This window comes from Pecten maximus, chromosome 1 (genome assembly GCF_902652985.1).
Source record: "Pecten maximus chromosome 1, xPecMax1.1, whole genome shotgun sequence".
In the NCBI taxonomy this organism is placed as follows: Eukaryota; Metazoa; Mollusca; class Bivalvia; order Pectinida; family Pectinidae; genus Pecten; species Pecten maximus.
Genome location: NC_047015.1, coordinates 2,490,532 through 2,509,190, shown reverse-complemented (window position 1 = coordinate 2,509,190; position 18,659 = coordinate 2,490,532). Strand labels below are relative to the sequence as shown.

At 33.7% G+C, this 18,659-nt stretch overlaps 1 long non-coding RNA gene across 1 annotated transcript; it reads right to left on the bottom strand.

The window, feature by feature from the left end:
* Positions 1–476: 476 nt before the first annotated feature.
* Positions 477–8,456, bottom strand: LOC117322338. The gene is made up of 2 exons (XR_004531518.1): positions 8,331–8,456; positions 477–3,366 (listed from the first exon to the last, which is right to left on the bottom strand). It is a non-coding gene; the product is annotated as an uncharacterized LOC117322338 (long non-coding RNA).
* Between the last annotated feature and the right edge of the window lie 10,203 nt (positions 8,457–18,659).

Genomic DNA, 18,659 nt, shown 5'->3' with positions numbered 1-18,659 from the left:
TAATTGTGTTCCAATGTAATGAACCATCTTATCAGTGTGTTCCAATGTAATGAACCATCTTATCAGTGTGTTCCAATGTAATGAACCATCTTATCAGTGTGTTCCAATGTAATGAACCATCTTATCAGTGTGTTCCAATGTAATGAACCATCTTATCAGTGTGTTCCAATGTAATGAACCATCTTATCAGTGTGTTCCAATGTAATGAACCATCTTATCAGTGTGTTCCAATGTAATGAACCATCTTATCAGTGTGTTCCAATGTAATGAACCATCTTATAATTGTGTTCCAATGTAATGCACCATAGTATCAGTGTGTTCCAGTGTAATGAACCATCTTAAAATTGTGTTTCAATGTAACGAACCATCTTATCAGTGTGTTCCAATGTAATGAACCATCTTATCCGTGTGTTCCAATGTAATGAACCATCTTATCAGTGTGGTCCAATGTTATTGACACAAGTGAACAAGGCAAATCAGATTGTTCGGCATTTATTGATCTAGATAACAGGACATTCAGTCTTAGGCCATATGGTTTGAAGCATCATTGCGGGCGGGCAATAATATTTTATATAAAAGAGGCTGGTCAGACCCCCTGAGGCCCGAGGGGCGGGGCCCGAAAAAGGGAACTTTGGTGAATTCTTGCTTAAAAACCCTACTCCATCTTAACCCTTTGATGGATTACAACCAAATTTGGTGTGAAACATCATAGCGTGAGGACAATCATTATTATTCTATAACCCCAGGGGCGGGGCCCCAAAAGGGAACAATTTTGGTGATTGTTAACTATTTATTTATACTTCTTGTGTATTTATACTTCTCATGTATTTATACTTCTCATGTATTTATACTTCTCATGTCTTTATACTTCTCATGTATTTATACTTCTCATATATTTATATATCTCATGTATTTATACTTCTCATGTATTTGTACTTCTCATGTCTTTATACTTCTTATGTATTTATACTTCTCGTGTATTTATACTTCTCGTGTATTTATACTTCTCGTGTATTTATACTTCACGTGTATTTATACATCTCGTGTATTTATACTTCTGGTGTATTTGTACTTCTCTTGTATTTATACTTCTCATGTCTTTATACTTCTCATGTATTTATACTTCTGGTGTATTTGTACTTCTCATGTATTTATACTTCTCGTGTATTTATACTTCTCATGTATTTATACTTCTTGTGTATTTATACTTCTGGTGTAGTTATACATCTCTTGTATTTATACTTCTCATGTATTTATACTTCTCGTGTATTTATACTTCTCATATATTTATACTTCTGGTGTATTTATACTTCTCTTGTATTGGTACCTCTCGTGTATTTATACTTCTCATGTATGTATACCTCTCGTGTATTTATACTTCTCGTGTATTTATACTTCTGGTGTAATTATACTTCTGATGTATTGATGCTTCTGATGTATTTATACTTCTCATGTATTTATACTTCTTGTGTATTTATACTTCTGGTGTAGTTATACATCTCTTGTATTTATACTTCTGGTGTATTTATACTTCTGATGTAGTTATACTTCTGGTGTATTTATACTTCTGGTGTATTTATACTTCTGGTGTATATATACTTCTGATGTAGTTATACTTCTCGTGTATTTATACTTCTGATGTATTTATACTTCTGGTGTATTTATACTTCTGGTGTATTTATACCTCTCGTGTATTTATACTTCTCATGTATTTATACTTCTCATATATTTATATATCTCATGTATTTATACTGCTCATGTATTTATACTTCTCATGTATTTATACTTCTCATATATTTATATATCTCATGTATTTATACTGCTCATGTATTTATACTTCTCATATATTATATATCTCATCTATTTATACTTCTCATATATTTATACCTCTCGTGTATTGATACTTCTCGTGTATTTATACTTCTGGTGTAGTTATACCTCTCGTGTATTTATACTTCTGGTGTAGTTATACTTCTCGTGTATTTATACTTCTGGTGTAGTTATACCTCTCGTGTATTTATACTCATGTTTTTCTTGGTTGTCGTTGAAACATTATGTCACTGGCGACTACGGATTCGATTGGTGATTTTACATCACTCTCGGCTTTATTCGCATGTTATATCATATGATTACATTGTCGTGTTGGCTCTCTGTATCTTGTTAATGTAACGTATTGTCTGAAAGTTGACACAGTTCTGGTTACTTAATGGTCAGTCACACCACCACAGACAGATTATCTGAATAACACATAATCACGGAAAGATTATCTGATTGACACATAATCACGGACAGATTATCTGAATAACATAATCACGGACAGATTATCTGAAAACATATAATCACGGACAGATTATCTGAATAACACATAATCACGGACAGATTATCTGAATAACACATAATCACGACAGATTATCTGAATAACATAATCATGGACAGATTATCTGAATAACATATAATCACGGACAGATTATCTGAATAACATAATCACGGACAGATTATCTGAATAACATATAATCACGGACAGATTATCTGAATAACACATAATCACGGACAGATTATCTGAATAACACATAATCACGGACAGATTATCTGAATAACACATAATCACGGACAGATTATCTGAATAACACATTATCACGGACAGATTATCAGAATAACACATAATCATGGACAGATTATCTGAATAACACATAATCACGGACAGATTATCAGAATAACACATAATCACAGACAGATTATCTGAATAACATATAATCACGGACTGATTATATGAATAACACATAATCACGGACAGATTATCTGAATAACACATAATCACAGACAGATTATCTGAATACCACATAATCACGGACAGATTATCTGAAAACATATAATCACGGACAGATTATCAGAATAACACATAACCACGGACAGATTATCTGAATAACACATAATCACGGACAGATTATCTGAAAACATATAATCACGGACAGATTATCAGAATAACACATAATCACGGACAGATTATCTGAAAACATATAATCACGGACAGATTATCTGAATAACACATAATCACGGACAGATTATCTTAATTATGAAATGTAGAATAAAAATATACACGCCATTATATACGTGTGGTTGACTAGCGCTCACAATATATGATTACGTGTCTTTGTGACGGGTTGACTAGCGCTCACAATATATGATTACGTGTCTTTGTGACGTATATCACACCTATATTATCACAGAGTACAACACAATAATGTAGATGAAGACGGCAATTATGGTGCAAGCGCCAAACCCAATGGCCACATTGGAGAGTTGTCTGGCAGAGTTAGCGTTAGCATGGGCCATCGCCATGTCCCCTCGGTTGTAAGCGGACTTCGACTGAAACAACAACATTGAGCATTATATATCCCACATGAGCATTTTTTAAAAGGACGTCATTTCGAAGGATCAGTAAAGTCACTTTGTGTTGAAGAAAAAACAGTTGTTAGAACATGTTGTCCAGAATGGTCTGAGCAACACATAAGCATCTCAATCAACGGCAATGTCCTGATTTTTCCCCTTGTCTACATCAACCACACTATCTGGACTAATGCTAATTCTCTGGACTATCCATATCTCAGATCATCAACGACATTGTCCGTACTAATGCGAATTCTCTGCACTTTCCATATCCCAGATCGTTTACCACATTTTCTGGACTAATGCGAATTCTTAAGACTATCCATATCTCAGATCAGTTGTGCTGTCTTCAGTGTCCATATCCCACTTTCATTGTCTCGATTCAAGCGAGCTTATGGATTACCCATATCCTACTTTCTACATAACCTACACTGTCTGGGGTAAAGCGAGCTTTCTGGAATACCTATATCCTACTTTCTCATAAACCACACTCTCTGGAGTAACGCGAGCTTTCTGGACTACCAATATTCCCATTTCTACATAACCAATACTGTCAGAAGTAAAGCTAGCTTCTATCCATATCCTACTTTCTACATAAACAATAACACCTGTCTGGAGTATCAAGATCTATCTGGAATAACTAACCTCTGCTACCTTAATTGATGTATTTATTACTAATAATGTAAATATTTTTACTTCAACACAGGTATTTTCTCCTCTTTGCAGTGATCACTGCCCCATTCTCGCTAACATTTGCTTCAAAACATTGAAAACTAAGTCATACAAAAAAACTACATTTCAATTCAGGGAAGCGAATTGGGAAGCAATTAATCAGGAGATAAGTAATAATGATTGGGATTCTATAATTAACAATACTAATAATATAAATGAAATTTATTCCATCATCACTAACAAACTAAACTCTGCTGTTAATTCCTATATACCTCAAAAGACAATTCATGTACATCCTAATGACAAGCCATGGATGACTGGTCAAATTCGTCATAAATTAAGAACAAAAAATAGACTACATAGAATAGCTAAAGATAAAAACAGGGAAAAAGATTGGGAAAGATTTAGAACTTGTCGAAATGATACCATTTCAATTATTCGACAAGCTAAAAGTAATTATCTTAAGAAACTTCAGAACTGTCTAGCTGACAAATCAACACATCCAAGAAAATGGTGGCAGATAGCAAAATCTATAGATAAAATAACTAACACCAGTACTAATTCTAAACCTTTGAAATGTAATAATAAAATCTTAATCTACCTTCAAGATAAAGCCGAAGCACTAAATTCCTATTTTACTTCAATTGCATCCGATATTACTGATACTGACTTGCCTGAATTACCTCCCCTTTCTCCATTTGAACTTTCTAATATTATTATAACCGAACAAGATGTCTCTGACCAATTTAACATTCTTAACAAAAACAAACCAGCTGGTCCTGATGATATTTTACCTATAATTGTAAAGAACACTTCTGCATTAGTATATCCTCTAATGCTTTTATTTAATAAAACTTTGTCTACTGGTGAAATACCTGATGTACTTAAAACATCAAATGTTACTGCTCTCTATAAAGGTAAAGGAGATATCAGTGACCTCAGCAATTATAGGCATATTGCCATTACATCTATTTTAATCAAAATTTTGGAAAAGATTATTTTTAAATATTTATTTAACTATATATCAAGTCATAATATGTTAAGTGTACATCAGTCAGGATTTCAACCCAGAGACTCAACAACTAATCGATTAACATATATTTATAATACTATAACTAGTAATCTGGACCAAGGCAAAGATCTAAGTTTTGTTTTCTGTGACATAAGTAAAGCATTTGATCGGGTTTGGCATTTAGGACTTTTACATAAGCTAAAAAGTTATGGTATTAAAGGCAAATTATATAATTGGTTTAAGGCTTACTTATCTGACAGAAAACAAAGGGTAATCTTTGATGGTTATAAATCTAGGACCAAACTTATTTCTACAGGGGTTCCTCAAGGATCTGTCCTTGGACCATTTCTTTTCCTTTTATTTATCAATGATATTACTAACAATGTCAACTCTCATATAAAACTCTTTGCAGATGATACCTCTCTCTATGTTGTAGTAAATGATAATGATGACCTTCAGACACCTACTAATTTGCTTAATAATGACCTTGAGTCTATATCTGAATGGGCAAAACGATGGCAAATTCTTTTTAATCCAAATAAAACTGTAGCTATGAATTTCACACGAAGACACACTAGCAATCATCCGCAACTTTCATTTAATAATACCCCAATTGTACAGCTTGAACACCACAATCACTTAGGTCTGACATTTAACAGTAAAGGCACATGGTCTGATCACATCTCTAATATTTATAGCAAAGCTAACTCCAGATTGAGTATCCTTCGAATTTTAAAAACTATTGTCGATAGGAATACCTTAAAAACTTTATATGTCTCCTATATTCGACCTATTTTGGAATATTCCGATGTAGTATGGGGTAACTGCACTAAATCTGAACCGGATCTGCTAGAAACAGTTCAATTAGAAGCTATGCGGATAATTACTGGTCTCAGACGTGGCACGTCCCATCACATACTCTATACTGAATCCCAAATTATCTTACTAACATTATCCAACCTTTTATAAATGTAAATAATACTTATAACTTCAGAAATAATAGAGTTTTTAATATACCGCAGTCAAGAACTACTAATTATATGAATAGCTTCTTTCCTTCTACAATGGTTAAATGGAATGAACTTGATCCCTCTTTACGAGACTCTATGCCAATTTCAACATTTAAAAAGAAGCTTATAAAAATACCTAATACACCTGTCTCTAATGCGTTTATCAATTGTGTTCCGAGAAAACTTAATATCATTTTATGTCAATTAAGAAATTCTAAAAGTGATCTTAATTTTGATAAATTTCAAGATCACCTAATTGATGATACTTCTTGTAATTGTGGTGCACCTAGGGAAGATCTTACTCATTTTTTCTTTCAATGTCCTTTGTATGATAATATTAGACATTACATTTTTAGTATTCATGACTTATTAGGCTACTTAGATTTGCACTGCCTATTATATGGTATCAATAATGATTCTGACCATTTAAATAATACCATCCTTATAAATGTTGATTCTTATATAAGATTATCAAAGCGTTTCTATACTTACTCGTGAAAAATACACATATATGATATAATATGATATTTGTATATCAATAATGAAAAATATGTTAACTGTATATTAACAATATTCTCAATGGGAATTACATATAAAAGTGTGTAAGTGGGTGTGCGTGTGTGTGAAAGCTGAATTAGGTTATAGTTAGAAATGTACATATCTACCGGAATAGAAGAAGACTGATATAGGCATAGCCTGTTGTCTGATTCTTTTGTAAATACTCATTTAATGACTGTAATTAATGTACTTTGTTAAAATGTATTTACAATAAAATATTTTTGAAATTAAAATAACTAGAGCTGTATTGAGTGCCCATATCTCACTTTCATTGTCTGGAGTAACGCGAGCTTTCTAGACTACCAATATAACATTTTCTATATACCCCACACTAACTGGGGTAAAGCAAGCGTTCTGTACTGCACATATACCACTTTCTACATAACCCACACTGTCTGGGGTAAAGCGAGCCTTCTGGACTACCCATATACCACTTTCTACATAAACCACACTGTCTGGGGTAAAGCGAGCTTTCTAGACTACCCATATACCACTTTCTACATAAACCACACCCTCTGGGGTAAAGAAAAGCCTTCTAGACTACCCATATACCACTTTCTACATAAACCACACTGTCTGGGGTAAAGCGAGCGTTCTGTACTGCACATATACCACTTTCTACATAAACCACACTGTCTGGGGTAAAGCAAAGACCTCTAGACTACCCATATACCACTTTCTACATAAACCACACTGTCTGGGGTAAAGCAAAGCCTTCTGGACTACCCATATACCACTTTCTACATAAACCACACTATCTGGGGTAAAGCGAGCGTTCTGTACTACCCATATATCACTTTCTACATAAACCACACTGTCTGGGGCAAAGCGAGCCTTCTAGACTACCCATATACCACTTTCTACATAAACCACACTGTCTGGGGTAAACCGAGCCTTCTGGACTTCCCATATACCACTTTCTACATAAACCACATTGTCTGGGGTAAACCGAGCCTTCTAGAATACCCATATACCACTTTCTACATAAACCACACTGTCTGGGGTAAAGCGAGCTTTCTAGACTACCCATATACCACTTTCTACATAAACCACACTGTCTGAAGTAGCGAGAACTATCTGGACTACCCATATCACATTTTCTACATAAACAACACGGTATAGAGTAACGAGAACTGTCGAATATCCGTGTGCTCTTATATGTCATTAAACCAATACAATAACAGCATTCATTTTTTCACCTGAAAAACCTGGGAACCCCCATCTTGAATCCATTCTTTTTGTACTAGGAATGTATATTTTTTGTATCTTCAAAATCTCCAGACCCTACTCTTTATTCTCGTGTATAGAACTTTGGAAAACAGCTACAAACCTTAGAAACACATTTTCTTCATGGACTTGGTTCAGGAGAAACACCAGCTGATAGCCTGATTTAGTTGTGTGAGACCTTCTACAAAAGCTTTGTTTTGACTTTGAGTTATCCCTCTTGCTGATCATGACCTAGTAAATCAATATCTCCCAGAGTGCATTGCGGTTCCCTTCATGTTCGTCCTACGAAGGGAATCACAATGCATTCTGAGAGAGATTGCTTTAAATAACTCTTTGATCATTGTCAATTTTGGATGACATTCTTAATCTATATAGCGATTTTCACTGTTAGAGTAAGTAGATATTTATGGACGACCTATACACATCCAACTTTATACACTTTGGACTATCAGTATTTCACTTACTTCCATAGCTTTCCATATTGCGAACATCCCAATCGGCCAGAAGCAGAAAAACGTCGCAATTATAGCTCTGACCATGTTATCCTCCGGAGCTGGTGCCATGACGACAGGCTGGATACCCCCCGCTTGTGTAACCTTAAAAACGAAAAAACATTCCAAGATTTACTGGGTGGCATCAATTAATGTGTTGGCATATTTTACCGTACCAAACTAGTGTAACAGGAGCGTGTCGGGCCCAGTTTGCGTACGTCAAACTGCACCCGTCTCGCCCTTGTGGACCAACAACCCAGGTTCGATGGGTAACTTGTATCTGTCGTATAGAGAGAGAACAAACGTCTTGAACTACAATTAACCATTATTTAATGATGACATAAACATTTACAACATGAAATTACATAGAAACACACAGCATCATAGGCCTAGCTATATAATAAACATCCTAACCTAAAACCACCCCCCATACCTGTACGACCTAACTAAACCCAACATCCCAACTAATACTACCCACCCAAGACCCGAAATACCCTAACGCTACATTATTACTGGCGAGGAAGACGTGACAGCACACAGGAACCTAATCCTTCAGACTGCCCAGTATATGATACACCACCCTGAATTTATCCCACTTTAACAATACAAAACTATAAGGACCAATCACGATAGAGGATACACAGGCACGACAGACACTGACGAAAAAGCAAGCGACTACGAACAATGCACGACAAAAACATCGACCAGAGACAGCACACGTGAACAGAGGACTAGCAAAGGTCAAGGTGACATAGGTACACATAGTACAGACACAGCATATAGTTAGCGTTAAGCTTAACCCTGTCAGCTTAACCTATCAGTACATATACGATAACATCCCCCGCTACACACCTCCCTTCTTTGAAAAAGTTAGCCCCCGTTTTTATGAAGTTAAATACATATAAAATATAATTGAGAGTTAAAAACAAACAAAAAAATATCACTATGGCATACACATTTTCAATTATAAAGTCTGTTATTCTGAAATAGATATCAAAGTGAAAACACCCGAACGAATAGTACTTCCGGAATGTCTCGGGTAATATTGATTTTTTAGCACAGTTCAATTACACATCCTAGGTCTTCCTTCATCAGGTCGTGGTAGCCACAGTCATTGGTGTTGATTACTGATTCCTCCCTGCTAGCTCGTCCATGGTCACGTTGGTAGCAATAGGCCATCCATCTTCTTTTTTTTTTAAACTTGGACCGGAACTCCTCTTCCCTACAACGATGCACCGTGGAAGCGTCAATTCCTCCCAAGTCAGACCTAGCAGTCGTGCGCCTACTCCAATGGCGACTTATTCTCCTATATGTACAAATTGACTGCTATCCACACTTTGGTTGATCTGAGAGAGACCAAAGATCCACCTGCAGGAATGTATACACTTTTGTTGGCCCCTTCACCCAATCAATGTTTCCGATAGCTTCGTTTGCCCCTCCATTGACACATACAGCTCATACACCGGTACTTAACCAGTTCAATGGCTTACATCTATTTTCATACACCTTCACTATGACATACCCTCTTAAACTTCCCATTTCTACACTGTTAGGAGATAATTATATGGGAAATAATACCTAGTGTCATTTCCGGATATCCCTGCTGAGCCCACTCCTCTCACATTTGTGGTTTCCGACTCTCCCTTTCGTGCCACATTTACCTGACTATCAAACACACGAGCTTGTAGTACAGGCATTGTTTCGTTTGACAAGTCTTCACGGGACGTTCTATTTACGTCTACATGTGTCCCATAATACTTATTGACAGAGACTAATAAAAATTAACAGAATTTGTGTTGTCTGTGTTGGATTATTAAATGTTAAATGAAAGGTTTTTTTCTGTATCTACAGGTAATTCAATACCTTCTTTACAGAAAATTTACGATTGCCTTATGTTGCCATCGTCCCTACAATATTGTATAGGCTCGAAATACTATCGATTGTTCGAGCATTCTGATTATCGGGCTCTCCGCCATTACTGTTTACAGTGACGCGCCCCTGTGCCATTGGTGTACCTATTAGTTTATTTCCAAGATCACTAATAAAACTGACCAATTTAAACAACTTGTAACAGGGATTTTATTCAAGACACTTCCTCCTCTCTATAAACAGAACAAGCTCTGGTCAATACGGCACCAATTTTTGTAACAGGAGCGTGTCGGGCCCAGTTTGCGTACGTCAAACTGCACCCGTCTCGCCCTTGTGGACCAACAACCCAGGTTCGATGGGTAACTTGTATCTGTCGTATAGAGAGAGAACAAACGTCTTGAACTACAATTAACCATTTATTAATGATGACATAAACATTTACAACATGAAATTACATAGAAACACACAACATCATAGGCCTAGCTATATAATAAACATCCTAACCTAAAACCACCCCCCATACCTGTACGACCTAACTAAACCCAACATCCCAACTAATACTACCCACCCAAGACCCGAAATACCCTAACGCTACATTATTACTGGCGAGGAAGACGTGACAGCACACAGGAACCTAATCCTTCAGACTGCCCAGTATATAATACACCACCCTGAATTTATCCCACTTTTTAACAATACAAAACTATAAGGACCAATCACGATAGATGATACACAGGCACGACAGACACTGACGAAAAAGCAAGCGACTACGAACAATGCACGACAAAAACATCGACCAGAGACAGCACACGTGAACAGAGGACTAGCAAAGGTCAAGGTGACATAGGTACACATAGTACAGACACAGCATATAGTTAGCGTTAAGCTTAACCCTGTCAGCTTAACCTATCAGTACATATACGATAACATCCCCCGCTACACTAGTATCGCCTTTAAATACGAATTTAGAGAAAGACTATGTCCCGATTGATTAATAATCTCGTTTGGACTCGTAAGATGGCCAAACGTGTGGAAATCAATAAGGAACGTTATTAGTATCAGAATGGTTTTTAAAATTGATTATTGATATTGTAGTATTTAAACTTCATCATATCTCATATATGTTTATCTTCGTTTGATTTCCTTCAAATCTGCTCAGTTACGTCCACAATTCATAGGTTAAAGTATGCAATAAACATCTAAAATAAAACGTGAACCAACCATGCGCGCACCGACCTAAATCTCCGTATGATAAACAGAATAGCATGACTTTGTTTATCAACTGTGGAAGTTTCAATTCATCGTGGCTTTTCACGTTAACATATCTTAAAGTTTTGCCAAGCAGACCTTGACTCTGTAAGTGGTAGATAAAATTGTGATTTTACCGACTTCCTCTTTGCCTTCGCGGCAGCAGCCAGTATGTCTGATCGACTATGGGCTTCTGATGCTTTGATCGTCAGTCCTTCATTCTTCAAATCAAACCAGTTTGCGCACTTTGGGCATATTTGACATATTTTACGCAGTTCATTTTAATATAGAGAGTGGGGCACTGCATCAGAGATTCGCCGTAATAAATGGGTAGTTTCCTGAGTTTATTTGTAATTCTGATGAACTACGGAATTGATTCTCTCGTTTTATCATGGTATACTATCATATCTTCTAACATGTATTTGCTTGTCATAATATATATGTTACGAAAACAGAGGGGCTTTATTATTCTGTGTCTATTCACATTTGGACGGCCATGATATAAGTCCCTTATTATAACATTATTCCATGTGTATGAATACATGTTAATTACGCGCAACACACACTTTAATGTTTGAATAATCGAAATTTCGAGTTAGCATTTGAGGCCTTCTTCGTATTCCTTATTCCAGTTCCTAGTTGACATATTATTTAAAAATGGAGATGTATTAGCAAGTATCAACTGTCTCCATGTCTCTATGCTGTAGATGATTAATGTAAGGCTATGTTTTCTTTTTCTTTTTTTTTCTAATTCAAGCTTCACTTTCAGTTCCAAAATAATCGCAGCGCGACGGGTTTACAGCGAATTAAAATTTGTTCCGCGTGAAATAAAACAAATATCAATAATAGTAAAAATATTAATATATTGATTGATGTTACCAACCTGCACGGCTATTCTAGTTGTTAAACCCAAATTTTGAACTGTCGGTAAGGGGACTTTCATAAAGCTAACCGAAGGTGTTTATATCGAGAGACAATGGATATCACGGTGGCTGGGAACGGACATGATATGATAAAGGTATTGTATCCAAAAATAAATAAATCACCCTTATAGATGAAATAAGTTACACAAAAAAGGGCCAAATAATGAATAAAAACTGCATCATACAGCCAGTTCGTCTAGTAATCGTCAGTGATGTTAGGGACATCATACTGCCAGTTTTTCCTTATAGGACTCGTCAGTGATGTTTGGGAGACCATACAGCCAGTTTGTCCTTAGGAAACTCGTCATTGATGATAGGGCATCTTACAACCTTCTTCAATACAGTATTAGATAAAGCAGGTGTGTACTAACCCTTGTTTAATACAGTATTAGATTAAAACAGTTGTGTACTAACCTCTTGTTCAATACAGTATTAGATAAAACAGGTGAATACTAACCCTTGTTCAATACAGTATTGTATAAAACAGTTGTGTACTAACCTCTTGTTCAATACAGTATTGTATAAAACAGGTGTGTACTAACCTCTTGTTCAATACAGTATTAGATAAAACAGGTGAATACTAACCCTTGTTCAATACAGTATTGTATAAAACAGTTGTGTACTAACCTCTTGTTCAATACAGTATTGTATAAAACAGGTGTGTACTAACCTCTTGTTCAATACAGTATTATATAAAACAGGTGTGTACTAACCTCTTGTTCAATACAGTATTGTATAAAACAGGTGTGTACTAACCTCTTGTTCAATACAATATTGTATAAAACAGGTGTGTACTAACCTCTGGTTCAATACAGTATTGTATAAAACAGTTGTGTACTAACCCTTGTTTAATACAGTATTGTATAAAACAGGTGTGTACTAACCTCTTGTTCAATACAGTATTAGATAAAACAGGTGAATACTAACCCTTGTTCAATACAGTATTGTATAAAACAGTTGTGTACTAACCTCTTGTTCAATACAGTATTGTATAAAACAGGTGTGTACTAACCTCTTGTTCAATACAGTATTATATAAAACAGGTGTGTACTAACCTCTTGTTCAATACAGTATTGTATAAAACAGGTGTGTACTAACCTCTTGTTCAATACAATATTGTATAAAACAGGTGTGTACTAACCTCTGGTTCAATACAGTATTGTATAAAACAGGTGTGTACTAACCCTTGTTTAATACAGTATTAGATAAAACAGGTGTGTACTAACCTCTTGTTCAATACAGTATTAGATAAAGCAGGTTTGTACTAACCTCTTGTTCAATACAGTATTGTATAAAACAGTTGTGTACTAACCCTTGTTTAATACAGTATTGTATAAAACAGGTGTGTACTAACCTCTTGTTCAATACAGTATTGAATAAAACAGGTGTGTACTAACCTCTTGTTCAATACAGTATTGTATAAAACAGGTGTGTACTAATCCTTGTTTAATACAGTATTGTATAAAACAGGTGTGTACTAACCTCTTGTTCAATACAGTATTAGATAAAGCAGGTTTGTACTAACCTCTTGTTCAATACAGTATTGTATAAAACAGTTGTGTACTAACCCTTGTTTAATACAGTATTGTATAAAACAGGTGTGTACTAACCTCTTGTTCAATACAGTATTGTATAAAACAGGTGTATACTAACCCTTGTTTAATACAGTATTAGATAAAGCAGGTGAGTACTAACCCTTGTTCAATACAATATTGTATAAAACAGTTGTGTACTAACCCTTGTTTAATACAATATTGTATAAAACAGTTGTGTACTAACCCTTGTTTAATACAGTATAAGATAAAGCAGGTGAGTACTAACCCTTGTTCAATACAATAATACATAAAGCAGTTGTGTACTAACCCTTGTTTAATACAGTATTAGATAAAGCAGGTGAGTACTAACCCTTGTTCAATACAATATTGTATAAAACAGGTGTGTACTAACCTCTTGTTCAATACAGTATTGTATAAAACAGGTGTGTACTAACCCTTGTTCAATACAGTATTAGGTAAAGCAGGTGTGTACTAACCCTTGTTTAATACAATATTGTATAAAACAGGTGTGTACTAACCCTTGTTTAATACAATATTGTATCAAACAGGTGTGTACTAACCCTTGTTTAATACAATATTGTATAAAACAGGTGTGTACTAACCCTTGTTTAATACAATATTGTATAAAACAGGTGTGTACTAACCCTTGTTCAATACAGTATTGTATCAAACAGTTGTGTACTAACCCTTGTTTAATACAGTATTGTATAAAACAGTTGTGTACTAACCCTTGTTTAATACAGTATTGGATAAAACAGGTGTTGTACTAACCCTTTTTCAATGCAGAATTGGATAAAGCAGGTGGAATGCTTACCCTTGTTCAATACAATATTGGATAAAACAGTAAGTAAAGCAAAGTGTTTCATTTCATTAAAACAATTTATTGTACAACGACATATGATTTGATTGTATATCAGGCTAGGCTGGTATAAACATTCTCCAATTAAAAACGGATGGGTTAAAATCTACTTTTTAGTAATGATATATATGCGTTCATATATGTATTGGTCAGCAGTTACTGGTTAAAGGGAGAAAATAACTTCTATGCTATTTTTAACATATCCAAAAGCAGATATTATCATTTTTTATTGTATTCCAAAGAAATATTAGCTGTTGTTTGGGTATTGGACTGGCTTGTACAAAGTTTGTACATTGGATCATCTTAAGAAAATCATTTGCGTGTATTCTCGACAGAAACGCCATTTTTCTGTTAGGCTTGTTGTGCCTTAAACATTGTCATCAATTAAAAACACATTGAAAACATTAAACAGAATATTGTATTCATACATTCTATAACGTTGTTGGCTGTTATACTGTGACATTGCTGGTATTGTATATATAGTGTGACATTGTTGGTATTGTATATATAGTGTGACATTGTTGGTATTGTATATATACAGTGACATTGTTGGTATTGTATATAAACTGTGACATTGTCGGTATTGTATATATATTGTGATATTGTTGGTATTGTATATATAGTGTGACATTGTTAGTATTGTATATATATTGTGACATTGTTGGTATTGTATATATAGTGTGACATTGTTAGTATTGTATATATATTGTGACATTGTTGGTATTGTATATAAACTGTGACATTGTTGGTATTGTATATATTGTGACATTGTTGGTATTGTATATATAGTGTGACATTGTTGGTATTGTATATATACTGTGACATTGTTGGTATTGTATATATATTGTAACAATGTTGGTATTGTATATCTACTGTGACATTGTTGGTATTGTATATATATTGTGACATTGTTGGTATTGTATATATATTGTGACATTGTTGGTATTGTATATATTATGACATTGTTGGTATTGTATATATAATGTGACATTGTTGGTATTGTATATATATTGTGACATTGTTGGTATTGTATATAAACTGTGACATTGTTGGTAGTGTATATATATTGTGACATTGTTGGTATTGTATATATTGTGACATTGTTGGTATTGTATATATATATATATATATTGTGACATTGTTGGTATTGTATATATACTGTGACATTGTTGGTATTGTATATATAATGTGACATTGTTGGTATTGTATATATTGTGACATTGTTGGTATTGTATATATACTGTGACATTGTTGGTATTGTATATATATTGTGACATTGTTGGTATTGTATATAAACTGTGACATTGTTGGTAGTGTATATATATTGTGACATTGTTGGTATTGTATATATTGTGACATTGTTGGTATTGTATATATACTGTGACATTGTTGGTATTGTATATATACTGTGACATTGTTGGTAGTGTATATATACTGTGACATTGTTGGTATTGTATATATACAGTGACATTGTTGGTATTGTATATATATTGTGACATTGTTGGTATTGTATATATACTGTGACATTGTTGGTATTGTATATATATTGTGACATTGTTGGTATTGTATATATACTGTGACATTGTTGGTATTGTATATATACTGTGACATTGTTGGTAGTGTATACATACTGTGACATTGTTGGTATTGTATATAAACTGTGACATTGTTGGTATTGTATATATACTGTGACATTGTTGGTATTGTATAGATATTGTGACATTGTTGGTATTGTATATATATTGTGACATTGTTGGTATTGTATATATACTGTGACATTGTTGGTATTGTATATATATTGTGACATTGTTGGTATTGTATATAAACTGTGACATTGTTGGTATTGTATATATAGTGTGACATTGTTGGTATTGTATATATATTGTGACATTGTTGGTATTGTATATATATTGTGACATTGTTGGTATTGTATATATATTGTGACATTGTTGGTATTGTATATACTGTGACATTGTTGGTATTGTATATATAGTGTGACGTTGTTGGTATTGTATATATATTGTGACATTGTTGGTATTGTATATATAGTGTGACACTGTTGGTATTGTATATATACTGTGACATTGCTGGTACTGTATATATACAGTGACATTGTTGGTATTGTATATACTGTGACATTGTTGGTATTGTATATATAGTGTGACATTGTTGGTATTGTATATATATTGTGACATTGTTGGTATTGTATCTATACTGTGACATTGTTGGTATTGTATATACTGTGACATTGTTGGTATTGTATATATACTGTGACATTGTTGGTATTGTATATATAGTGTGACATTGTTGGTATTGTATATATATTGTAACAATGTTGGTATTGTATATATAGTGTGACATTGTTGGTATTGTAAATATATATATTGTGACATTGTTGGTATTGTATATATATTGTGACATTGTTGGTATTGTATATATAGTGTGACATTGTTGGTATTGTATATATACTGTGACATTGTTGGTATTGTATATATATAGTGTGACATTGTTGGTATTGTATATATACTGTGACATTGTTGGTATTGTATATATACTGTGACATTGTTGGTATTGTATATATATTGTGACATTGTAGGTATTGTATATATATAGTGTGACATTGTTGGTATTGTATATATACTGTGACATTGTTGGTATTGTATATATAGTGTGACATTGTTGGTATTGTATATATACTGTGACATCGTTGGTATTGTATATATATAGTGACATTGTTGGTATTCTATATATATAGTGACATTGTTGGTATTGTATATATACTGTGACATTGTTGGTATTGTATATATATTGTGACATTGTTGGTATTGTATATATACTGTGACATTGTTGGTATTGTATATATATTGTGACATTGTTGGTATTGTATATATATAGTGTGACATTGTTGGTATTGTATATACAGTGACATTGTTGGTATTGTATATATACTGTGACATTGTTGGTATTGTATATATATAGTGTGACATTGTTGGTATTGTATATATATTGTGACATTGTTGGTATTGTATATATATTGTGACATTGTTGGTATTGTATATATATATATAGTGTGACATTGTTGGTATTGTATATATACAGTGACATTGCTGGTATTGTATATATAGTGTGACACTGTTGGTATTGTATATATACTGTGACATTGCTGGTACTGTATATATACAGTGACATTGTTGGTATTGTATATACTGTGACATTGTTGGTATTGTATATATAGTGTGACATTGTTGGTATTGTATATATATTGTGACATTGTTGGTATTGTATCTATACTGTGACATTGTTGGTATTGTATATACTGTGACATTGTTGGTATTGTATATATACTGTGACATTGTTGGTATTGTATATATAGTGTGACATTGTTGGTATTGTATATATATTGTAACAATGTTGGTATTGTATATATAGTGTGACATTGTTGGTATTGTAAATATATATATTGTGACATTGTTGGTATTGTATATATATTGTGACATTGTTGGTATTGTATATATAGTGTGACATTGTTGGTATTGTATATATACTGTGACATTGTTGGTATTGTATATATATAGTGTGACATTGTTGGTATTGTATATATACTGTGACATTGTTGGTATTGTATATATACTGTGACATTGTTGGTATTGTATATATATTGTGACATTGTAGGTATTGTATATATATAGTGTGACATTGTTGGTATTGTATATATACTGTGACATTGTTGGTATTGTATATATAGTGTGACATTGTTGGTATTGTATATATACTGTGACATCGTTGGTATTGTATATATATAGTGACATTGTTGGTATTCTATATATATAGTGACATTGTTGGTATT